At 35.8% G+C, this 26,165-nt stretch overlaps 1 protein-coding gene across 6 annotated transcripts in view; it reads left to right on the forward strand.

Moving 5' to 3' along the window:
• Positions 1-1,681: 1,681 nt before the first annotated feature.
• The window catches only part of LOC129744936 (cyclin-Y-like protein 1), a 58,530-nt gene continuing 34,046 nt past the window's right edge, over positions 1,682-26,165 (forward strand). The window contains exons 1-2 of one of the 6 annotated variants that reach the window (XM_055737699.1): positions 1,682-2,351; positions 13,572-13,697. The gene's annotated coding sequence lies outside the window, so the exon portion shown is untranslated. The remainder of the gene's footprint in view (positions 2,352-13,571; positions 13,698-26,165) is intronic. The other 5 variants (XM_055737700.1, XM_055737698.1, XM_055737701.1 and 2 more) reach the window with 5 other exon arrangements.

Genomic DNA, 26,165 nt, shown 5'->3' on the forward strand with positions numbered 1-26,165 from the left:
AATTTTACTCTGTAGTCTTAACGCGTCAACTACCTAATAGGTTACAGAATGATAAGTACATAATATAAAATTATAGAATTCGCCTCAATTTTCACAAAACTGAGAATATCTAATGCAACACATTTAAAAGAAAGCACTTCAATTCTTATCGAGCCGGAAATTTGAAAGCTGAGGTCAACTACCGGAAAATGAAAGGATTAAAAAATCAGATTCATTTTTCGAAATTCAGATTCAGGTTCAAAATTTCACATCAAAAATAGATGTTGAATTGATACACGTAAAGCATATTCCGAGTTCAGTACATTTAAATTTTTACTCTGAAATTCTTAGGTATTTTGTTACCTTCATAAATATTTTCTTTGATTTTACGAAGCTTAATGAAAAGGGCACTTACCTGGTTTTATGTTCCCCGCTTTCGGTATCCAAGAGTAATGAAATGCAAAAATTATCCTCCGAGTCAAATTATAATTAATTTGTTTTGCTAGTCCGGAAGGGCTGTTTTTCTAAAAAAAATTCTTTAAAAGCCGGAAAACAAACCATCGAGGACTTCACCTACCAGTTTTCGGACACTGGGGATCCAACTTCCTTCGACTAACTGTTTACTATACAGAGTAACGTCCGCGATTTCCACTTAGGTGATAATGGCCGAGAAAAGAAAACTTATTAAATATATTCAATAAATTACTCAAAAATACATGAAAAGCAATGTTTATTGACCACTTTTTTCATGCACAGAAAAACATAAACTACCGATTCACTTCCAATAGGGCTTAAATATCAAAACAAAATTTTCAGTATTTCTATTTCCGGATGTTTTGTGTATATTGTCTGAAGGCAAATGCCAATAAAAAAGTAATTTTAAGAATTGGTTAATATTCAGCTTATAAATCATCCTTATTCGATGATTTCTGAAAAAAAATTATATATTAATTACTTAGGACATTTTTATAAAGTTCGTCTGCATAAACAAATGCGAGGCTTGTCGAAAAGTGCCTGTTGTCAATGTTCGCAACAAGGGCCGTATTCAGCATTTATGAAATTGGGGAGGTTACAATTATTTTAATTAATAAAGATTCATACTTTTTTTCATTACTCAATTACAAACGGCTCCCCTTCAGGTTTCAAGGAGCTTAAGACTATTACAGTTCCCCCTTCTACTAACATTAATAAATAAAGTGATACATTCGGCAAGATGAAACCTTGACTAAAAAAGTAATTTTAGCTTATTCTAACATTTATCTTAGAATCAGTTATAAAATAGCATTTGTTAGCATTTGAAAATATGATCCGAAAAAACGAGTTTTTTTAACTGTAAAACGATGTTTCGTTAAACTTTTAGCTTAATAGGCTGTTTAAAATATACATACGCTTTCATCTGATTTTAAGTTTCTCCTCATTTTAGAAGTTAATTTCAAACATTTAATCCTCATTAGCAAAAATCTCTAAATAAAGTTCCTTTTCTGAGTTTTTATATTCGAAACTTGAATATTATTCCAAGAATGTTTTCAATTTCAAAAATTCCATACCTTTCAACAAAGTTTTGATAAAACGAAAACGCTAATGATGTAACCTTTCGTGTACCACCCTGTGTAACCTCGAATCTGTCATTTTGCGTTTGACAGTTTCTCCTCCGCAAAATAAAACACACCAACACAGCGACAGGCGTCGTCATTTTTCCTTTCTGGCGTCGTCGGTTCGAAAAAATCGCCAGTCCGTCGTCCATTCAGCAGCAACTTCATTATTCTTCCATCCATTCGGCCGCAGTAATGTAAAAGTTTTACCAGCGGACGTCGGTAGCAGTTTTTTCGGTATCTGATTGTTCGTGTGTGTTTGCCTTGAGGGAACCTACAAGGCCAGTTCGAGTGCTTCTGAGATTTTCGGGAATCGGATAATCCCTCCGGTTTTGTTGCTGCCTCCGGACAGTTTTTCCCCCTTGCGTGAAACAAGAACAAAGCCCAAAGCTGAACGGGTGCAAGCTTGCTGCTACTCCTCCCATCGGAATCGAAAAGTGTGTGTTTTCCTGTTTCGCAAAAGTGCAAAACGTTCCGCGAAGAAAAGTAAATCCGGGAGGAAGTATATGTGATTTTTAATCAACTGAAGCTGATGGACGTGTAGTGTAACCCAAAATTCGGAAAATCGGTATTCGAAATCCAGCGAAACGATAGAAGGTGAATAATCCAAGGGATTTACCTCCAGCTTTGTGGAAGCACCTGCAAAAATATCACCCACTCCACATTACACCCGATTTCCTAAAAGACTCGTCAGAGCCAAAAAGATGAAATTGGTATAAAGCTGATGGGGAGCATACGAACGAAGAAAAACCGGCTCTGAGTACGCTGATCTTGCAGTAGGTACTATATTCCATGGGCTCCGGTTGCACATATTTTGACCTTGTTTCAAATTGAATTTCATTCGTCACTTTCATTGCTGAATTTCAGTCAAAAATCAAAAATCGCATAATCATTGTGAGCAGTGATGGTAAATTTCGCCCGTCACGCTTGACCCGATTAGTTTAGTTTCATCAAACGACTGGCACTGTTCTCAATTGACGGATCCTCACTACTCGCATGACGGATAAAACACGACAACAATCAACATTTCTCCATCATCGACTGGCGAAGCTCCTACACATGGTCGAAATTTCTCCTGAGAGTGACTGGCAAATCTCTTCACACTTCGATCGGCTGCTGACGGCAGGTACAACTAATTGAACGACTTGCTGGCAGAGAGCAACAATAGCAATAAAAAACTTAAAACGAGCTTGCTGGCAGGAGCAACAATAATAATAAATGCTTTTCTTGTTCCTCTTCGGTCGTCTTCGGCTTGCTGGCAGGAGCAACAATAATAATAAATGCGTTTCTTTTTCGTCATCGATCGCTTGAATGCGATTGCTTGACTAGGAAATTCTTTTAGCTTCAAATGAATGGGGAATGAATGACTGGCAAACGAAGTGACTGGTCGTTAAGGAACAGTCAATTGAGTTTGACGGACCAAGAGGCTTCACAGTCACAGCTTCACGCCTCATGACGTTGATATTTGCCAAGCCTGATTGTGAGATATCAAATTCTTTTATTCATGTACATAGTTCAATCTCAGTTTTAAATCCCATAGTTATGTAGGTATGTACTGTTATTGCTAGTTACTAATTGTATAACATTTTGATTTATTATATTAAAGCAAACAAGACCAAATTCTCGGTTATTTCTTACTTTATACAGAACTAAACAGATTTGAATAATCAGCATTTAAACATGTACAATTCCTTTTCGCTTTATGTTAAGTTTTTCTTAGAATCACTCTCTAAGGTTTCTTAAAAAAAAAAAAATCGCGTCGCGTTTTTCATCCTCAATCACATCAATCCGAAGTTCGATTATAACAGGAAAGGGGAGAAAAACATTATAAACTATCACCTTAAAAACTTATTTCAAAATAAAATTTAATATTGTTTGATGAAAAGGATGCTTCTAGGTACATTTGTCTGTTTGTTTATTCAATCAAAAGACCAAAATTGGTCCAAATAATGACTTAAAATAAAAATTACACATAAATTTAGCGCTGATGTGGTCCAGTGGATAGGCTGGCGCGAGTCTGGAACCCAGGCGTACTGGGTTTGATTCCCGGTATCGTCAAGAAAATCTTGAACTGCATTCTGTCCATAAATAATGATAATAATAATAATAAATAATCCAGCCGGAATGGATATAATGAAGTGCACGATTGATGATCTAACCAACGTCTCATAATCGCTTACTATTCTACGCTGCCTACTCTAAACTTTAAAATTTTCTTCTCCAAACTATCTCTAATTTTCATTTTCAGCGTCAGCTCCCCGAGCTATTTAAAATCCACAAAAAAAAAACACATAAATTTGAACATACACTACATACTTCTGTAGTGTAACACTATATCTATATTATGTCTGTCAAACATCACTGTTAATAAAATTTGTATTTTTATCAATTTTAAGACAAGTAGGTACGATTCTTCGAATAGCTCAAGAAAATCTAAAATTCTTGAACTTCGTTTATTTGTTGCCGACATAGACCACGATGGAATTCTGACCCTTACAATCCAGATAGTCTAGTCTTGTATCATTTATACACTTGAGCAAGAAGTAGGGGAGATGGGGGCATAATGGCCACCTTAAGGAAACCATAGAAAATAGCTATAATATGGAGGTTACATTATTGTTTCTTGTTCAGACACTTGAAAAGCCTATTCCCCAACGGGCTGAAACGTGAAAAACTAGATGAAAACGTTTAAAAATGCCTTTTAAAAATTTTTGTCAAAAGCTGAAAACCAGCCACTGTGGAGGCATAATGAGAACCCCCCCTGAGGCAGTATGAGCACCATCAATCAGGGCAAGATGTGGGGCAATCTAGCAGCGAATTCAATTCGATGAAGTCAGGTGAGTCGTAGATTCATCAAAAAAGCAATAACAAAATAATCTAGGTCTGTTTGTAGAATACAAACAATTCACGCACGCTCATACATTAAGTGCTTTGTTCGGAGGATGATGCTACTAGCCGTATAATGTAACAATAAAAAAATCGATCATGAATTGTGAATGGAAAAAATCACCTCGAACAGAAATCGAACTCTAGTCTTTTGATTACCTCTCCGACACCTTACCAATAGTCTAAATCGTCGGATGAAAACTAGTCAAGGTGTGGCGCTATAAATCAATTTTAATTCGCTGCTAGATTCTACAGCAGAAAATGCTCATTATGCCTCGATAATATGGTGCTCTATATGCCCTAGTCAACAAATTTAAGTAAAAATGTGTTTTAAAATTGATAAATGTGAAAAATCAAAAATTTTATGATGGTAAAAATTGAGAAACAATAAGTACATCATGTTACAGTGCGTAGATTATAGATCAAGGTTATTTTAAGATCATAAGAGCTTATTTCGAGGTGCTCAAAAATTATAATATTTTCGTAACTTGAGAACCAAGCTAGTTTTTTTAAATATCTCTGTAAAGATGATAAGGAGATTCCTTTTTTTGTGAAAAATTAATACTATAGGAAGTACGAAACAAATCCTCATGAAAATTTATTTAAGAAAATACGTACTTTCGTAGAATAGAGTAGTGCTCATTATGCCTCGGGTGCTCGTTATGCCCTCATCTCCCCTAATGTAAATTTTTCAAATACTCAAAAAGTCAAGAGACCTAAAAAAATATTTCGAAACCATTGCATAGTTTACAGACGTGTTTAAAAATTACATAGTTCAATTAAAATTTGGCTCAAAATCATGATAGGCTTATGATTTCCTCTAAAGCTTATGAGAACACTGTTAAAATTTATTTTTGTTTATATCCATAACAAACAATATATTTATTACTGTTTTTTGTACATAAATAGATCACATTTTAATCCAGATGATAGATTAAAATAAGAGATAAACTACAAATACAAAGAACCTACGCTATACTCAAAGCACTAAGGATTCCTCGGAATAAAATATAATAATGATGTAGGCATAATAACACTAGTTTACAGCATTTTTGAACTTAGTAAGCTGAAGATCACTTTTAATGTGAAATCGTGCGCTGAATCCGAAAATGAGATTTAAAAAATTCTCAGTAGAACAGTTTTTTAGTTATACCTACTTCAAATATGGAATTTTGGAAAATTAAAAAAAAAACAAATATCTCGGACTGCCTTAACATAAATTTGAAATATCTCCTTCGTTTATTGAAGCTGTATAAATTTGCTATCGTACATCGGAACTTCATTTTTGCGTATGATAAACAGTATTGTTGATATTAGGAAGATGTGATAGAAAAGAAAGTAAAAATGCACTTTTTAAGAAAATAATTTGTTTTATTTACAGTTTAGAACTTGATGGTAACATTTGCGCTGGACCTTTGCTTTGCCAATGATGGATCTCGTTTACCGATCATCGAACTCGGTCCTGCAACGCTAGTTAAAGTAGTCCCACATCACCCTGCTCTATTGGTTTCACTTGAAATAACTAGGCTGAACGCTACAGTAGGAAAACCAGTGACCGTCTACCTCGACTTTTAAAACGCTAACTTCGACGACATGTCTCACATTCTAGCTACTATCGACTGGGTATCTGAGCTTGATCTATCAAATCCTAACGCCGCTGCTGATACCTTCTCACACATTCTGAATTATGTCATCGATCGTCACGTTCCAAAACGGTCTAGCAGCGAAAATACGTGAATCCCCTGGATCACGACTGAACTGCGACAACTGAACACGGCTAAAAGGTGTGCTCTTCGAAACTACAAGAAGCAAAAATCATCCTACACTAAGGATATATACCGTAAACTTAACTCTGTTTAAAAAAAAAGCCAGCGAACGTTGTTACCATAACTACCTACGTCGCGTACAACGTAACCTCTAGTCTTGCCCAAAATCGTTATGGAAACACGTAAATAGTCAGCGTAAAAAACCTGTTATACCTTCAATTATGTTTTTGGACGGCATCACGGCGAACTCTGATCGTGAAACCTGCGATCTCTTCGCCCAAGTATCTTCACTTCAGCTTCAACATCCCCAGAATATTTAGCCAGTGCTGTCAGAAACGTTTCGCCATTGGGCTTTTCAATAAATGGTATTGAAATCGAGGAGGCAGTCATCTCTGAAGCAGCAGCGAAGCTCAAGAATTCCTTTCCTACGGGCCCGGACGGGATACCAGCTGCTTTTTTGAAAGTTTCATGCCTGTTTTGCTGACCCCTATTCGGCTCATTTTTCAAGCTTCGTTTGATAGAGCCATCTTCCCTCTACTATGGAAGAAAGCTTACATGTTCCCGGTTCATAAAAAAGCAGATAGGAGAAATATTAACAGTTACCGTGGAATCTCTGCTTTATGTTCTATTTCAAAACTATTTGAATTGGTGGTCTTGGATCCTTTTTTCACGTCCTGCAAAAATAACATATCCAATGATCAGCACGGATTCATGCCCAAACGCTCTACAACAAGTAACTTGCTAACGTTCACTTCTGTGGTGCATGAAAGTTTTGCTGCCAAATCTCAAACTGATGCAATCTATACCGATCTGTCCGCTGCATTCGACAAGGTGAAAAATGAGATTGCCATCGAAAAACTCGAACGCTTAGGATTCTGTAGTACGCTACTGGGTTTGTTTCGCAGTTACTTAACCGGTCCTAAATTGATTGTCCGAACGGGCGACACCTTGTCCAGGCAGTTCCCAGCCACCTCTGGTGTGCCCCAAGGTAGCCATCTAGGACCGATTATTTTCCTAATTTATTTCAACGACGTGTTGTCACTCCTCGACGTTCCCAAACTCTGCTATGCCGATGACCTAAAACTATTTTACACCATAAACGACCACGACGACATAAATTTTTTGCAATGTCAATTCAACCTCTTCGCAGATTGGTGCGACATTAACTGCCTGCCATTAAACCGCAGCAAACTTGCAGTCTTCAGCTTTTCTCGTGAGCAGCAGCCTTTAATTGCGGAGTACTTCCTAGGAGACGAACCCATCTCACGTGTGAACCACGTTAACGATCTTGGCGTAATCTTAGATCAGCGCCTGGAATTCAAGGCACACACCAACTACGTGATTGACAAAGCATCCAGAAGTCTCGGTTTCATTTTTAGAGTTGCGAAGGAGAGTTGGCGCTGGACCCTTAGGTAGGTAGGTACGAAGGACTTCATGGACGTGTATTGCCTGAAAAGCCTATACTGCAGCATTGTTCGTTCCATCCTTGAATACGCATCAGCTGTCGGGTGTCCCTACTACCAGAACGGTGTCGATCGGCTCGAGGCTATTCAGCGGCGTTTCTTGCGATACGCCCTAGACATCTGAACTGGCAAGACCCTTTTCGCTTGCCTAGCTACGAAAATCGATGCCGCCTCATAGATATCGATACTCTTCAAGCCCGCAGACAAGCAACACGTGCTTTATTCGTCGCCGACCTCTTGACATCGCGAATCGACTGTCCCACGCTACTGGAGGCTATTCCGCTTAGTGTACGACCCCGTGGACTTTGAAATCTGGATCTTCAGTTGTACATTCCCTTTCGAATGAACAATTACGGAGCTAACAGCGCCCTCATCGGCGCAATGAGATCGTTCAACCGTTTCTCGGTGCATTTTGACTTCGACGTTTCGAGAGATGTTTTCCGAAGAAAAGTGATACGGGCCTTGAGAACCCCATAGTTAGACTTAATGTTATGTTTTTAACTGTAATTTTAAGTAATCATTTGGATCAACATGTGATCCGTTGATAGGAAATAAATAACAAATAACATTTTGAAAATGTGATTTGCTATGAACAGTAAATTTCAATTTTATACAAAAATTTTAAGAGGCTATTTATAAAAATCGGTTGGAAATTGAAGAAGTTATGGGTGTTTTACTAAAACAGTTTTATTTATATTTTCGTCCCAAAGGTAAGCCTTAAACCATGGTTTAATAGATTGAACCTGAGTCGGGATTTTATTCGTATATTTTCCCGTCTCATGTCCAATCATTATTCTTTAGACGCGGTACTCTATCGTTTTGATATCGCTAGAACGAATTTTATAGACTCCCTTAGGAAAACCACCCTATGTTCCAGTGAGAGAAGAAGGAAGCTTATTTAATCATAGAGAACAGCTATAATTTTTGAGTTACTTAATTGTTCCGAGTTCAGACGCTAAAAAATCTATTTCCTAACGTGCCCAAACTTGAAAAAGTAGATAAAAACGTTTATAAATGTATTTAAATTTTTTTTTTCAATATTTCTATTCAATATTCAATTCATTGCAATATTAAAAAAAAAAAACTATTAATGATATAAAAACAATCCAATTTAAGATGAATTTCAAATCCAGTACTCTTTGTGTTTTGTGTGTTTCAAATTTTTTTTAAAGATGCCAATATTATTGTTTTCCAGTGATAGTGTTTAGTATAGCTATGGGTAATGAATAAATCCTCTGTCACATGAAAGATAGTAAATATTTTACACAAAACTTAGTAATATTAATATTTCAAAACCCAATATTACTAGATTTTACAATATACAGTTTACAGATTTGAAAACATGCAGATATATATCATGTTTTCATTTTGTTTTTATGTGTTTATTATAATCTGCTTTTCATAACTAAGCTTATAGTTTCCAAAAAAAAATATGTACACTGTTGAGTCTCTTTGATTTTGACACTTTATTTGTCCATTTTTCAACTTGATTTTTGCATTAATCTTTAAAGTTAGCTTTAACTTAACAGGCTCAGCTTAACATATGTTTGCAGAAACTTTTTTTTCCTGATACAGGGGTTGTTTCGAATCAATCATTACAAAATATGTTATAACTTTATCATAAATAGAAACAGTTATTTGTTCATAATTTAACCCCAAGAAAGTGAATCGAAATAAAAGTATATGTTGAACAATAAACTGTAACTTTTTCCACTGAAATCAAATCCAGATTTTTCTACATAATAAAGCTAGAATAAACTATAAAAACGTTAAAAAAATTTCAATGGAAATATTTTATTGATATCTCTAACTATGAAATTTTTGCAAAAAAAAATTGTTTTTCAATTATATTAATTGATCAAATGGCGTGGCGCTAGAAGGTGTTATTCGACGAGCGGTGGGCGAAATGCGGGGCACGATTTTCAACAGATCCAGTCAACTTATCTGCTTTGCCGATGACATTGATATAGTCGGCAGATCATCATGCTGGCCTGCGGATCCGAGACCGACCGAACCCGCTTGTCCAGTAATAACAAGGTCACGATCGACGGCGACGAGCTGGAGATAGTCGAAGACTTTGTCTATCTCGGCTCACTGGTGACCGCAGACAATGACACCAGCCGTGAGATCCGGAGGCGAATTATCAGCGGAAGTCGTGCCTACTATGGACTCCACAAGCAACTGCGGTCGAGAAGACTTAGCCCTCGCACGAAGTGTAACCTGTATATGACGCTTATTAGACCGGTTGTTCTCTACGGGCACGAGACATGGATATTGCTCGAGGAGGACCTGCGTACACTCGGAGTATTCGAGCGACGAATGTTAATAACCATCTTTGGCGGCGTACAGGAGAACGGAGTGTGGAGGCGAAGGATGAACCACGAGCTCGCGCGCCTCTACGGCGAACCCAGTATCCAGAAGGTGGTGAAGGCTGGCCGGATACGCTGGGCGGGACATGTTGCGAGAATGCCGGACGACTGTCCTGCAAAACAGGTGTTCGCTACGAATCCGGTAGGAACAAGACGAGCGGGGACGCAACGAGCAAGGTGGTTAGACCAAGTGGAGCGTGATCTGGCTAACGTGGGGTGCCCGAGAAATTGGAGAACGGTTGCTATGAACCGAGTGAATTTTAGGAATTATGTTCGTCAAGTTATGTCGTGAGACGGAATACTATGTAAATAAATAAATTGATCAAATAATGTGTGAAATCAGTTTTTTTTTAATTATAAATATAGTTTGCAATGATTTACAGTTCTGAATCATGCTAAAACTATTTGAATAAAAGTTCGAGACCATAGATGGAGTCGTATGCAGTAATTTAGAAATATTTTGTTTAAAACTTTTATGCCTACTACAAAAATTACATTGTTCCTTTTAAAATTTACTTTGAAATTTGCAATTTCAGTTATAAATCAATTTTTTTTCTACAACTTAAAATTCATGGGTTCTTAATTTGGTTTTTTAATTAGTATTTATAGGTAGTTTAATTCAAGTTCGAATCAATTTGAATTGAAATTCCTTAATTTTGAACAAAAAAAAATACAGTAGATGAATCTGAATTGAAAAAAATGTTTTTTTTATTTTTCTATATCGCAAATTTTGATATGCTGTTCAATGATCCCCAAAACTGTAGAATCAAGGCTATGTAGTTGGTTGTCCATATTTTTTTTTTAACTTTTGAAGCCAGATTTAAAAAAAGAAGATTCTCGAGCTCTGCAATTTTAACTTTCAAACGATGCAAAAACAATGTTTGGTGAATGGTTTCTAATAAGTTATTCATTGCAACAAGTTGCAAAAATTGATTTCGCGAGCTGTAAATTTATCCAACGGGGCTTGCCAAGTTGGATAATTTTGTCGAGTGCTTAAAAAGTTGACTTTTGGCACGAGTTGCATACACAATTTATGCAAATTCGGAAAATACCTTTGAAAATCCATTAATATTGACCTACAAGAATTGCATCTTAACAAATAACCACTTGTTAACGACCTTGCAAAATAACTGAAAAATTCTGGTCGAGTAGATCGTGGACTGTACTTTTGCAGGAAAAAAAACAGTAGGTATCGAAAATGCTGTTTTCAGTGTCTTAAAGGTAACTTTTTGAACAATAAATAAAAGTTTACATAATCAAACAAGTCCTAAACACAAGTGTTCTTAACTACCCCGTATTTTGGAAAACATGGGGCAACCAAATCAATGAAAATTATTGGAAAATTTTGCCATATTCCGACAAAAATGGACAATAAAAGTCTGGAAAATCTAGAAATTTTGACAGGGGAAACCGGGAAAAACCGGGAATTTCAAAATGAAAATGTTGTGGTCATTCTGAATATAGCTATACGAATTTTCAAACCATTTAAATGTTTTGCTACAGCTTAGAACAAACTGTAGAAAACCGTTGAAATTTTCAAAATCAAGTATAGGAATTTAAGGTATTTTACTCGAAGCATTCAACACGATTGGACTTAAAACAAAATAGATTTTTTTTTAACTTCTTATAGATATTTCTACCCAAGCAACCAAAAGTACCATAAAACAGGTACAAAAATGCTTACTCAGCCCCAACATTGATATGAAGTACGTTCTATGCAGCTCAAAATTTAAGTTCTTATTGATACTTTCAAGTTCCAAAACAAGTCTTAATGATCTTCTATTCAGCTTCCAGCGGCCTCTTAATTCAGCTTCCAAAAAATCGTAAAATGAGCGAAAAATCTCTCTCTATTTCAACTGAACCCATGGCTTCGGTTCATATCACCTTCTCTTGATTATTTACTGTGTTCTGTACTGGTGCCGCCATGATGCCACTCGCCGGATTTCAAACTCGACAAATTGCTCAATTGCTTCTTTCCTACATTTCCTACATACATCGTATCAGAATGGTCACTCAATTACTAAATTACTTATTAAAAAAAAAACTTGCCCGGCTTGGGGATCGAACCTCGACCTTCGTGGTGAGAATCGACGCTACCACAAGACCACGCCTAGATGTTGTTCTAACTGAAACTAAAACACGAAGTGATGATTTGATTTTGAAAGCACATCAATGCACTTTTTGTGACTTACCAAATCCCGTTTTGAGCACTTTTGTGCCCTTTATGTGACTTAAGTCCCGTATAACGTACGTATAGATCACTTTTGCAACCTTCAAGTTCGTTAATGAGTACATAAAGTTCACTAAAGGGAATTGGGCAGTTGATTCTCTCTGTCAGCCAATATGTAACTTTCAATGCCTTCATTCAAGTAAATATGTGACTTTTGGTTGCTTGAGTAGTTTTCAGCTGGTTCATCTCTTTTCAAAGATTGTTTTTTGGCAGCAAAATGTCATCTGAGACGCAATGCGTAAAATGTACTTATTGCGTGTAGGCGAAGATTTGCGGCCAACATACAATATTTCAAACGTAATAAAAGTCAATAAAGTTCAAGTTTTTTTTAAATTTTATAAACTAGCGTAATTTATATGATTTGTTCTCAGAACGCTGAAGTTCCCAAACAGTATAAGAGCTGCCAAAACGGCTAATTACAATCGCGCTTATTTGAAACAAACAACTGAATGGCTTTCCAATTCTCGAGCTCTTGAACATTCAGAGATAATATTAGGTTTCCCAAATATTTCGATTCGTAGCGCCTGTGTGCGCAAAACAGCTCGCCGCTGCCTGGCTGCTGCGCCAAGCCAAAGTCGACCTTTCGTATTCATTGATTAAACACTAAACAGCATGCATGGATAAGTAGTAGGTACCTAGGAAGGTACTCCGACTAGCCTTCGCGCAGTAGATAGAGGTGCAAATTTGTTCAACGTGTTGTGTTTCGTGAAGGCTAGATACAGGGAAAGGAACGAGAAAAATTAGGCTAAACGGCCTCAAACATGTGTAATTCAGTAGCTATTTTCTCTTCCGAATTAAGAGTAGCAAAAAAAAACAAACCAGAGCCGGTTAGCGAAGAATGTGGCAGAAAATAATACAACTAATAATCACAACCCCATCAGCATCAGTCCTAGTCCTAGGTAGTGCATACCGAATAGTTAAGCTTGGTCAAAACCAAAAAGTAGCCAACCGCAGCACTGCATTCGGGAGAAAAGTGTTTGAATATGCTGATCATCATGGTTAAATGTTGCAATGCTGCGGCAATGATGCTCTGAACGATTACGACGATGATAATGCTGATGATGATTCCGGTTTAGTGAATTGAGTGATGTTGAATGTGGATGCTGGATAGATGAAGTTTTTCTTTTGCTTTCATGCTGCTATTACTACTACTGCTAACTAGCGTAGTGAGACGAATCGTTCGAAAAGATACAACGAGCGATAGTGTGCATTTGCAACAAAAAAAAGCAAATGTTTGGAATCTGAAATGAAGAAATTTTCGTTTTTTCCTATCTGTGTGCTTCTAGTTGTGCTGTGCTGATAGCAGATTGCTGCAATAGTTTTTACATCAACAAGCTCCGGTGTCTTGGAAGAAACCAACATTTGAAATAGTTGCGTTCTACAGATCGAACGTAGTTCGAACATCGCTTGTGGTAAGTCACACATCTTGATGGCTTTTTAGACAATAAGACTTTCTAGATAATTTCCATTATAAATTTAGAATATACAATTATGTTTTGTACATCTGTATGTTTCATGCCCATTTTTAATTTTTGCTTTAGTCGTTAGAATTTTGAATCCAATCACTTCATGTTACATATGAACTGAATCATCGTTCAGTTACTCATTTTATTGCAAAGTAGTACAAATCAAACGCTTTCTAACGTGTTGCGTTAATACTTGAAGATTAGCTTTTTGTTTCCAATGAACTGACGAGTGTGATATCTGTTGACATTGAGGGAAACACTCTTGATTTCTATCAACTGCTTCCTAATCGGCCAACAATGTCTGACTAATGGAGAGTTAAATCACCGTTGGTTTTTTTCAGGATGCTTTAACTGATACTGAAAGATTTTGAGGTCTTTGCTAGATTCTATGTATCAAAAATAAAGGAAACAAAATAATATTTTTGCTGGGAGCTTATCTGCCGCTATTCGCAAGACTGTCCCATATGCATTTTCGTCATTTTTCAGTTTATCTCAAAATTCGTTCAAACACAGTTAGTTCTTCTATTTAGACTGAAAACTTTCCTAACTTTGTTCTCAACGTACATATATGAAAAAAATACCAAGTCATGTCTGTCCCATATGAAATATACCCGCAAAGCTGTCCCATATGTCTATTTGTACAGAATGCTTTAAAATTGTTCCTCTAATTTACGTTAATTTCACAAATATTCATACAATGTGTGCGACAAAATAAGCATTCATTAAAATAACGAAAGTTAGACTTGATAAAGCAGTACAGTAAAGTCAAAAATAACAATTTCCAGAATTTTTACAAGCTAAGTTTAGCCTAATGGGTAAATTCCACCAAACTGTTTTTTTAATTTCGCATGAGGCTTATTGAAAAACATGTAAAACATGGAAAATAGTCAGCTACAAAGCCATATTTTTTAGGTTTTTAAATCCAGAGAGTAAAAACCCATGGATTTGGCTCCGCCCATTTCTCTGACGCTCGGGTATTTGACGCTATAAAAAGAGCGTACCCAGCGCAGTTGGGCTCATTCGTTTGACTAATCTCGAAGTGAAAGCATCGGTTCCTCCAAGATGACGGTCCCTCCAAGATGACGGTCTCTCCAAGATGACGGTCCCTCTATTCTCCAAGAAGAATGCATCAAATAGAGAAAAAATAAGTCTTGTCTGGTTCAGCAGTTTTCACTGCTGCCAACAGTTAAAGAGTTTACTTGATGTTCATTTCAGAATAATTGTAAAATTACGACAACTGAGAAGTTCTTTTCAAAGTCATTTGAAGCTTTTTTTAGGAATCTTGAGACTATTTGAATGCTGTTACTTGCTGATTGGACTTTCATAAAATCTATGAATCAAAATATGCGTATCTGGTAGCACAGGCGTAAGTCATATTGTATAGATTTTTTTCTTTAAATATTTGCAACCAAGATGCTTTGCTGTTTCTGATTCAGCATTAATTTAATTTGTAGGTATTTTTATCATTAATTTAATTTGTAGGTATTTATAGTTTTTCTAAAAAGATAATCGACCGAAAAACTTTCCAAAAGATGAAGGTACAGGTTGTCTTATTCATGGAACGTTGTTATTCATTTTATTTTAGACCTACTCAATTCTTACGATAAACTTACGTTATCTTTGTCTAAATATGCCATAAACATCATTTCAAACTTATTTTCATCAGTAAACAACTAGTAAAGTGAATAATACAGCGCAGATAGAGAGAGTCAAATGATCAACTGATAAAAGAAAAGCCAAATATGGGACAGCTTTGCGGGTACATTTAGTACGCATGCGAAATATACTCGCAAGGCTGTCCCATCATTATTTTCTCCTCTGCATCAGCAACTTCCAAAGCAAAAAAAAAACATGGGACGAAATTCTACAACAATTTTCTAAATATCTGTGAAGAAAGAAATAGAAAAGATAAAGTTTCAACCGAGATATCCACGAAAGTTTATAAAAATCTTTAAAGCCGTTTTTCTCGGTTCGTTGTTTTTGCATATGGGACAGCCATGCCGGCAGCGGCAGTTATGGAGCTGTTTAACTTTGAACGTGTTTTTCTCGAAACAGCAATGTTGGCGCATTCGCCGTATTCAAAATTCGATACCGAAATATACAGTTTCAGAACAACTCCACTTAAGAATGGGAGGAGGAATCCTAGAAACTGTGAGGAGCTACAAATATTTAGGTATAACACTTGATCAGGCACTCAGATACGGTATACATGTTAAAACGCTTAAACAAAATGTGTTGGACAGACAAAACATGCTAAAAATAATCAGTGGTATAAGATATTGTGGTACACCAAGAGTGATGATGCTGTACCATAGAGCTTTGTACGGGAATTATCTGAATTACGGCGCAGTAATCTATGGAGGAACAGCTAAGAAATATTGTGACATGTTAGAAGTAATGAATAGACAATGTCTGAGAATTGCTACAGGATGTACTAAAACTACACCAATAAACACATTAGCAGCAATAGCTGGAGAAGAACCGCTGACATTCAAACGAACCTATTTAGCAAAAAAACGTATTGCCTTGCATATCCATCGTAACGATCTAATTGCACAACAACTACACTCTTTAGATTTGGACAACATCCAAAGTGAAGCAAAGTACACTTTTCTAGAAAGAATTTACATTAAAAACATACAAGAATTTCAAAAGATATACACAGAAACAAAACCAGAAATAGAAATAAGAGTCGAGATAGAAGACCAAATGATAGGCTCAAGAATGAAAAAGAATGAAACATCTCCAATCGTTATGAAAAAACTGGCCCAAGAAATGATAAACAACCATTATAGTCACCGTGACCAATGGTACACTGATGCTTCTAAAAGTACAAACAAATGTGGCATTGGAGTTTATGACGCTTCTTCCGATACAAAGATAAGCATTTCCTTAGTAAATAATGTTAACATAGCAACTGCGGAACTTTTAGCTATAAGAGTAGCTCTTGAACAAATACACAACGAAAAAGGAACTGGAGTTGTAATTTTCACTGATTCCCAGTCAGCCTGTAAAATTTTAAAAAGGGACATTACAAACAAAAAATTTGATCAAGTCACGCACGACATATGTTCCCTAGCTACAACAAAAAATGTAAAAATTCAATGGATACCCTCACATGTCGGAATAGAGGGAAACGAACATGCAAACGTTCTAGCGAAACAAGGACTAGACGGACCAATATTACTAGAGAACAAACTGAGACTCGATGATGCATATATGAGATACAAATCAGAATCACTCGAATCCACGAATTTATGGTATAGGAACATGGTGCACAATGAAAGAAAAGGGATCAAATTTTATGAACTACAATCAAATTTCTCTACCAAACCCTGGTACTGGGATATCGAATTAGGCAACATTCAAATTCGCACTTTGAATCGCTTACTAAGTGGCCATGACTATAACTATGCAATACGAATTTTACCACCGAGCATGCACTTCTCAAGTGCATTCAATTCAACCATATAAGGAATCACTATGATTGGGATCGATATTCCAATCTGATCGAAATTATCCAAAATTTTGAAGTAACAAAACTGAAGGATATCCTCAGTTTCCTAGAGAAAGCGCGCATGAAAATCTAGAATAGGAGAAAATTTGATCGAAAACTCAGGAAAAAGGAGCACCCCTAAAAATCACCGAAAATCGACATATAACCAAGTAGTGGTGATATAGAGTATTAAACTCTCGGCCAATCAAACAGATCCATACATACATACATAAAGCTTTAAAAAATAAAATTTTCAGAATTTAAAGAAGTTCATCTGAAAAATTGTAACTATTTATCTATATATCCTGCTTCGATCAGACCGAACTGAGCACCACAAGAAAATTTAAAAACAACTGAAATTGATTCTCGTACAATTCCTATTCTAGATCGAAAAAGCGAATATGTTTGACTGAAATGAATTCAATTGATTGTAAACTATTGATTTTTTTTCATAAACATCATTACAGGGCTAGAAGTTGGTCACTTTTTAGTAACTTTGTCACTTTTTTAAAGTTCACTCACTCACCAGTAACTATTTTTTTTTAAATTTGGTCACTATAGTCCAGGGAATCCAAAAATCGTTATCTTCCGATAGATTTAGCTGATCAAAACACCTGTGAGAGAGATTTTCATCCACAAGAACACTTGTGGATTTGTTGTCTCTTTAAACGTTAAGGATAACTTCTCGCTTCCGGACGAAAGATAATTTCTCAGCATTTTGGACGCAAAATACTGAGACGCAAATAGCTGGAAAAAGCAACTCTATTTGCGTTTGTTCTCTTGCTAGCTTCAAGTTTTGTCGGAGAATATTCTCAGACCTGACTGAGAGAAAATAATTTCTTACGAATTATCTTGATCGTCATTGGAAACGGATGAGTGAACACAAGTGATAAACCAGTTATCATTATCAGTTCTTCTCGATTTGCCCCACTGCTGAAGTCACAAGTTTTAATATTTTTCTAACAAATAACTACATATTACCTCCAAAAACTTACTTCTGAATTATTGTTCGATTTCTTTTTACAGGTCGGCCTCGATTATTCGTATTTTCAAGGTGTGAAAATTTATTTCGAGTTTCTATACTGATGTCCTTAAAAACACGCCTGTCATGCTGGACTGTCGATTTTGAGTCTTTTTTTTTTGCTTGAATTATGAATCCGTTGATTTTTTTTCTATGGTGGAAATAACTTTTTGGATCTCTGACTAAAAAAACTTATGCCAAAAAAAAAGAAATTGTTTTTTTAATAGTTTGATTTGTTAAAGCAGTTTGCAATTTTCTAAAGTAGAGGCTTGTTAGAGGGTTAATTTCTCAGGTCTATTTTTTTTTTGTTTTGGCTCAAAATGCAATGTAATGTTATACAAAGTTAATGTCTTAGACAAAGTTCTTTATCAGAAAAATTTCTTTGAAATAATTCATAAATTGGCACAACACACGATAAAACGATTCCCAAAATAGAAGGATCATGTTTGTTTTGCAGAGCAAAATTTTTCCATACGTTCCTGAAAATTATGATTTCAAATTCGGCAAAAAATTGAATGAAATTTGAGCCAAAACGAACATTTTAAAATGACCCATCAGTCTGATACATGCCTTGAGCCATTTGATAAACTTTTTTCTTCCAGGAGCTCATGAATCCTTATAAAAAACTGTATTTAAATTTACAAATTGATTATTTAATCTATTGGTTGAAATTCTGGAAGCCCCTAATCATGAAGTTTTTCGCTTGTTGTGGTCACTTATTTTGTCCTAAAGCTGCTATCTCCCCCACTTTTTTGCCTCTTGGTCCTTTCTACCCCTGCATCAAACATTTCGCCTCTTGAGGAAAATATTTGCACATAAAGTTCGAGTGCCTCGGAAAAATACTGATGGCGTTCATTTCGTTCTGGTCAAATCCCGACCATATATAAAAATGGATTTCTGTCTGTCTGTCTGTCTGTTACCTATAGACTCAGAAACAACTGGACCGATTTACTCGAAACTTGGCAGGTGGGTGCCTTTGAGGCCTGGAAAGGGTAATAATAACATGGTTTGAGACCCCTCCCTCTCACTGGATAGGGGAGGGAGTCTCTCGAAGAAAAGACAAATGTTTGCATAGCTCGAGAGCTACTCAATCAAATTAAACCAAATCTGGTGTGGGAGTTTTTTTTGTGCGAGGAATGTTTCTATAAATATTTGGTGACCCTCCCTCCTTCCAGTTCGGAGATAGGAAGGGGAGAGGGGGGCTAGCTTACAATTTTTTACATAACTCGAGAACTAATGAAGCTAATGGAGTCAAATTTGGCATGGAAGGATATTGGAATACGAGAAATAATTCTATGGTTATGTCAGACCCCTCCCTTCTTCCAGTGGGGGATATAGGAAAGGAGGAGGGGAGCTTCTGTACCTTTTTCATTGCATAACTTGAGAACTATTCTAGCAAATGGAACCAAAATTGGCTTGAAAGGGTATTTGGGTACGAGAAATGGTTGTATGAATATTTGGTGCCCGTCCCTTCTTCCTGTGGAGAAATAGAAATGGGAGAGAGGGCTTCTTTAGAATATTCAGCATAAATAAAAAACTAATTAAGAAAATGGAATCAAATTTGGTAGGGAAAGGAATTTGAATACGAAATGTGTTGCTATGATATTTTAGGAACCCTCTGTTCTTCCAGTGGGGAAATTTTTAGGGGAGAGTATGCTCCCATACAATTTTTTACATTCGTTGAGAACTTATCCAGCGAATGGAACCAAATTAAGCTTGGGAGGGTATTTGAGTACGAGGAATGTTTATATGAATATTTAGTACTACTGCCTCCTTCCAGTCGGATGATAGGAAGGAGAAATAGGGATTTTTTTACAATGTTTGGCAAAAATCTAGAGCTTATCGAGGAAATGGAATCTAATTTGACAAGGGAGGGAATTTGGATACGAGAAAAGGTTATACGCTTATTTGATACTCCTTTCTCCTTTAATTGGGGATAAAGTTAGGGAAGAGGGAAGCTCCCATACAGTCGTTTTGCATAAACCAAGAATTTATCTAAGAAATGAAACCAAATATGACATGGCAAATCATTTGGGTACGAGAAAAAGTTCTATGATTATTTGAAACACCACTCTTCTTCCAGGCAGTACACAGGAAGTAGGAAGGGCACCCTAATAGAATTTTGTTGGTATAACTGGAGAAGTAATTAAGAATCAAATCTGACAACATGGGAAGGCATTTAAATACGGGACATGTGTCCATGAATGTTAAAGACTCTTTTGCCTTGCGGTGGAGAAAGGGAAGAGACGGAGGGGGTTGTATTGCTCAAGTCAATCAATTGACCCAAAATTGGTATGATAGGGTTATTAGATTATAAAAAATGGTATCTTTCCAGCAGTTGCAGATCGGAAAGAGAAAGGATGGCTTCCATACAATTTTTTTTGGCGTAGGCGAGTACTTATTAAGCAATTTATAATTTTTCTAAGTTTTGTGGTTATCAAATAACGCATGTGGTATACCTATTCATACGGCGAGCTGTCAAATGACGGCAAACACCTTTTCCAATAAAACTCTCTTGTTTCTCAATCAATTTTTACAAAATTTATAGTTTTGGAAAGCTTATAATGTGACTCAAATATGATTCTCATATCTCTTCTCACATCTTTTCTATCACATTTATGTCAAGCATCACAACGCCAATGCAGTTACATCACTAAAATCGGTATGAAATATCCTTTCTTGTGCATACAGTTTTATTGCCTAAACTTTACGTTAACATACTTAAAATCCAGTGCAAAAACGAATTTTGGTGTAGGAATTGTCTCATAAAACTCAGATTGATAAACAGTTAAAAAAAATGGCTACATTTGAAAAGTCGACATAAATTTTGTGTTTCGTATTTTTAAAATCTAAAGATTCCAAAATGTTATTAATTATGCAACTTTCCAATTCACTATTTAAAATTTTTCTACTGTAACTAGAAAAGCTTTGGCGGTTTCATATGTGCAACATATATATTCTAACTTCAGCTTTCTCAGGCACCAAGTGAAATTTTTTTCGAGCACAGAGAGATTCGAGATTTACAATCTTTTTCCTGAAGCATGATAAAAAAAATTCTTGAACTTTGAATAACTTGATTGCACCTAAAAATTGACTGAGAATAATATTTGTGTCAAAATATAACCTTTCCAAAACTAGAAATTTTGTAGAAATCGGTTGAAAACCAAGAAAGTTTCAGCGAAAAGGGTGTTTGTCGTCATTTGACCGCTCGCGGTATGAATAGGTATAAACAAAGTGCCGGTATGTTTAGTGTTAAAAAAAAGATAATTTTTTTTAATTCTGTTAGTTTTTAGAGATTTGGGAATTCAAGCAAAATTTTAAAACTTTCACAATCACTTATTATAGTCGATTTAACATCTTCATGTCATTCGCGACTTATATCAATGATGCAGTTGGCGGCCAGTCATTGAAATACTCATCCGGTATAACTGTGATCGATGTCTACTTTTGGGGTTTACTCACGGACATCGGCTCTGGAAGCAACTGACTAGCCAACTGAGCTATATCAAAAGCCCTAACCTGCTGCACTTAATGAATAATGTTTAGCAGAAATTAAAAAAAAACCGCCCCGATTAAGCTCTCTCACAGAAATTGGAAGTCAGGAAATAATTATTGGATCTGGTTTCATAATGATAGAATAAATCCAGTTCAAATAATTGTTTCCTGACTTTATATATTTTGATAAACAATGAATTTGAAAGTGATCGTTTGAAAGGTTGCAGAAATCACAGAAAAATCTGTAGTTACACATAATTTTAAGCAAATTTTCATCACAGAATCTGTGTCACAGAACACAAAATTTTGGAAATAATCACAGATACCACAGATTTTCTAAACTTTTTACGTAATTTCAAAATTTTTAGTTTTGATTTAAATATAACAGTAGGATTTCTAAGTTTTGATTGCAAAAATATGATAAGATTATAAGGTCAATTTATTTTGCTCAGGTAAAATGTAAAAAGACCCAATTTTCCATAAATTTTCAATAAAATATATGGAAATGTCGTCACAGAAAACCATCACAGAATTTTTGAGTGAAATCACAGAGAGTCAGATTTTTTATTTCACCAAAACACAGATTTTTTTTAGCAACCTTTGTCGTTGGTCGCTGGTGTCACTTTGAATTGTACGTCAAAAGGACTTGATGAGAGGCAAAATTTAAAACTATGTCATACTCTGAGTTTCAAGCAAAATAAAAAACTCAAATATCTAGATAAAAAACTGACAAAATGGTGATTGGGTAATTTGTATTGCAGATTGTGATAAAAACTTCAAGGTTTTCTATTCTTTATCTACAGGTGAAAAAACTTTTAAAATGCATGGTTTTCCCATGAACAGTCTAGCGCTTTAGTTTCCAAAAAAAAACGGTATCTCTATTTTCTCCGAAATGTGGAACGGCTTTCATAAAGATTCGTAGCTGCACCACACCTTAAAACATCAGCGAGCGAGCATGACTAGCGATAAATCGAACATGCGGCAGTAAAGTTGCAAATTTATGTGACTCTTCCACATTTTCCATCTGACAGCGCGGCGCGGCTCCGACAAACGGATAACGATCCGAGCTTTCATTCTGGCAAGAACGATGCAGCAAAACGAGGTCGGTAATTTCTGGCCCCAGTTCTTCCGTTCCTTCTGCCATCAGGAAGAATCCTCGGAAACCAATACCTATTGATGCACCTGACCGGAGGGTAAACTTGTTTTTCTGCTGCCAGAGTGAAATAAAAATTCATTTTCTTTGTTTTTTGATGTCACCCTTTAATCCGGACAGCTTCGTTTCTTCTTAGAGGAAAACAAACAGTTTTGGTGGAACAAAACAAACCAGTCAATTTAGCTTGTTTTAAGGGAAAATCGGGACAAGATTGTTGAAACACCACTAATAAAGAACCATTGTAGATATACTAAATAGTTCATCTACTTGCTTTTTGCACTCTTTTGCTACATTCTTCATATCTCAAGGAACAATATTTCAAATCTAATGTTCTGAAATCGTCTTGGTACATCTTAGTATTTGAAAATAATAACATTTACAAAAGTGATAGAAGCCGACCGAGTTGAGAGGTTTTCCTTAATTACTATTCAATCACATCAATTTATATTGTAGCTTATTTAAAAATCCTTCCAATGCCGCAAATATGTTCCAAACACACTATAGATTTTGGGGTTTAACCCCCCTTCGTGAATATTTTTCATAGTAAAACTTTCACTGTAGTCCAAGTAAAATTTTCACCGTAGTGAAAAGGAAATTACTTGCTCTTTAAAGGTCACTTCCATCTGTACCGTTGAGCCGTCAACACGTACGCCGGAGCATCGAATCGTTGCTGTGTACCTGCATGAACATTTCACATTATTCATTTTATTCTTACCTGTTTTTCAATCAGCACTTTTCAGTGCTAAAGTTATTTTCATTTTCTTTTATTCATATTTTTCTCTTTTCGGATTTCCGAACCTAACTCAGGTCCATCGCCCAAAAAAGGTGGAATTTTCAATTCATTTGATGTCCTTCATAACATCGGTGATAAGGAATTATTCATATTTAATTCTGATAAGAGTACTAAGAAACCTTCTTCTTCTTATACTCTTGAAAATGAAAAGGTTCCACCAATTACGGTCACGATTTCTGACTTCAATGCCTTTCGAAAAGAAATCGTCACTTCCGTCAAGGATGTGAAGATTTCTTTTCAGATCGGTCGAAGTGGAACTGCTCGTATATTGGCGGAATCTTTTAATGGTTTTCAAAAAAAATTAATTATTTGAATAATAAAAAAACACCAATTTTGATCCAAAAGTGATCGTCCTTTCACGTTGTACTTCGTGGATTCATCGGCGATCAGACACCGGATGAGATCACAACTGAATTGAATTTATTGTTAGGTTTTTTCTCCGATTAAGTAATTCAAATGAGGAAAAGAACCAACACGAATTATACCAGTAATGTTGGTTTTGCTCCTGAGCTTTATTTGATCCATTTTAAAAAGGATCAGGTAAATAATTTGCAAATTCTCTAAAAGGCTCGTCTTATGTTTCATTGTCGAGTCAAATTTGAACCTTTTCGAAAATCTTCTACCAATTTTCTACAAAATATTATGCAATGTCGTTGTTGTCAAGCTTTTTGCCACGGCACTTAAAATTGTAGAATGAATGCCAGATGCATGCTTTGCGGCTCATCCGATCATGAAAAATCTAAATGCCTTTTTGGTGGTGATAAACCAAAATCAGAATTTTAAAGTGTGCGAATTGCGCAGGTAATCATTCCTCGAATTCCATAAACAGTCCCGTTAAGGCCAAAATTATTGCTTCTAGAAAAAATCCCAAAGTTGTCAGAAAAGTTTCTTCTCCTCCTTCCTCTTTTTCCTGTTCACACGTCAGGCCGGCACACAATCTGCCTGTTCGCGGTCAGCCTTGGCCTGCATTAGAATTTCGTCTTGGTAATACTCGAAGTGATTTTAATGTTACCTGTGCTGATTCTGCGTCACAGACTCGTTGTTTAACGTTCTCAGAGGTGGTTGAAAATGGGATGCCTTCTGGTACAACTAATTAGGTTCATAGGAAAAACCAAGTCTCAACGTACATGCGAAGGCTTAGGAAATCAACGAAATTCAAATTCAAATACCTGTTCTTCTCCTCCATTTTCTGATCCTAACAATATTGTTGATTTGGGTGAGATTACTGAGGAAAATTTAAAATTTTTGCATCAAAATTAAAAGGAAATGATGCAACTTACAGTTGCGTTCAAAAAAGAATGAAATCGCGTGAAGCCGCGCACCCACTTCCAACTTTGACAAGCTGCCATTTCTCTCTCGGTTGATATTTTTGTATGAAAATTTCACACAATCTAGTTCAACTATCCAACTAACGCTCTACAAAATTTGAAGTCTTTACAATGACAGTAAACGAAGTTACAGCTATTCCCGTAAAAAAGGGAAATTTGGAGTTCCGTCACTAAATTTCCTGTAACTTTGATGATTTTCATTGAAAAATCTTGAAATTTGGTTCAAAGATGCAAAAATGTTTGATCTAATTCCAGGCCAAGTTTTGTCAAAATCGATAAACGTGATCAAAAATGGTGTCGGGTACAAAATGAGGTTCATTATCTCCAAGCAGACGATTTCATTCTTTTTTGGACGGATGTTTGTATGGAAAACATCGTAATCCATGTATTCTTGGATTTTTCTTTCTCAAAAGCAAAATTTTTCACAAAGAATGTTGTAAAATGATAGGAACTTCATTCCTGATTTGTTTAGAAATAGATATTTTTCCAACAGACCTGGTATTTAAACAAAAGAGCGAATAGAATACTTGTTTTAATTGTGTATCAAATTTGTTTTTCGGTATAATTAGCAGGTCATTTCCGAAACTTTGTTCTTCTTATTTTGCACTCTTTTGGAAAATTTTCTCTTCCGAATTGAAGCACGAATGAAGTTTTTATCAATTTACAACATTCTTTGTGATAAATTTTGATTTTGAGAAAGAAAAAATCAAGAACAAATGGATTACGATGTTTTCTATACAAACATCCGTCCAAAAAAGAATGAAATCGTCTGCTTGGCGATAATGAACCTCATTTTGTACCCGACACCATTTTTGATCACGTTCATCGATTTTGACGAAACTTGGCCTGGTATTAGATCAAACATTTTTGCATCTTTGTACCAAATTTCAAGATTTTTCAATGAAAATCATCAAAGTTACAGGAAATTTAGTGACGGAACTCCAAATTTCCCTTTTTTACGGGAATAGCTGTAACTTCGTTTACTGTCATTGTAAAGACTTGAAATTTTGTAGAGCGTTAGTTGGATAGTTGAACTAGATTGTGTGAAATTTTCATACAAAAATATCAACCGAGAGAGAAATGGCAGCTTGTCAAAGTTGGAAGTGGGTGCGCGGCTTCACGCGATTT

This window comes from Uranotaenia lowii, chromosome 2, assembly GCF_029784155.1.
Source record: "Uranotaenia lowii strain MFRU-FL chromosome 2, ASM2978415v1, whole genome shotgun sequence".
In the NCBI taxonomy this organism is placed as follows: domain Eukaryota; kingdom Metazoa; phylum Arthropoda; class Insecta; order Diptera; family Culicidae; genus Uranotaenia; species Uranotaenia lowii.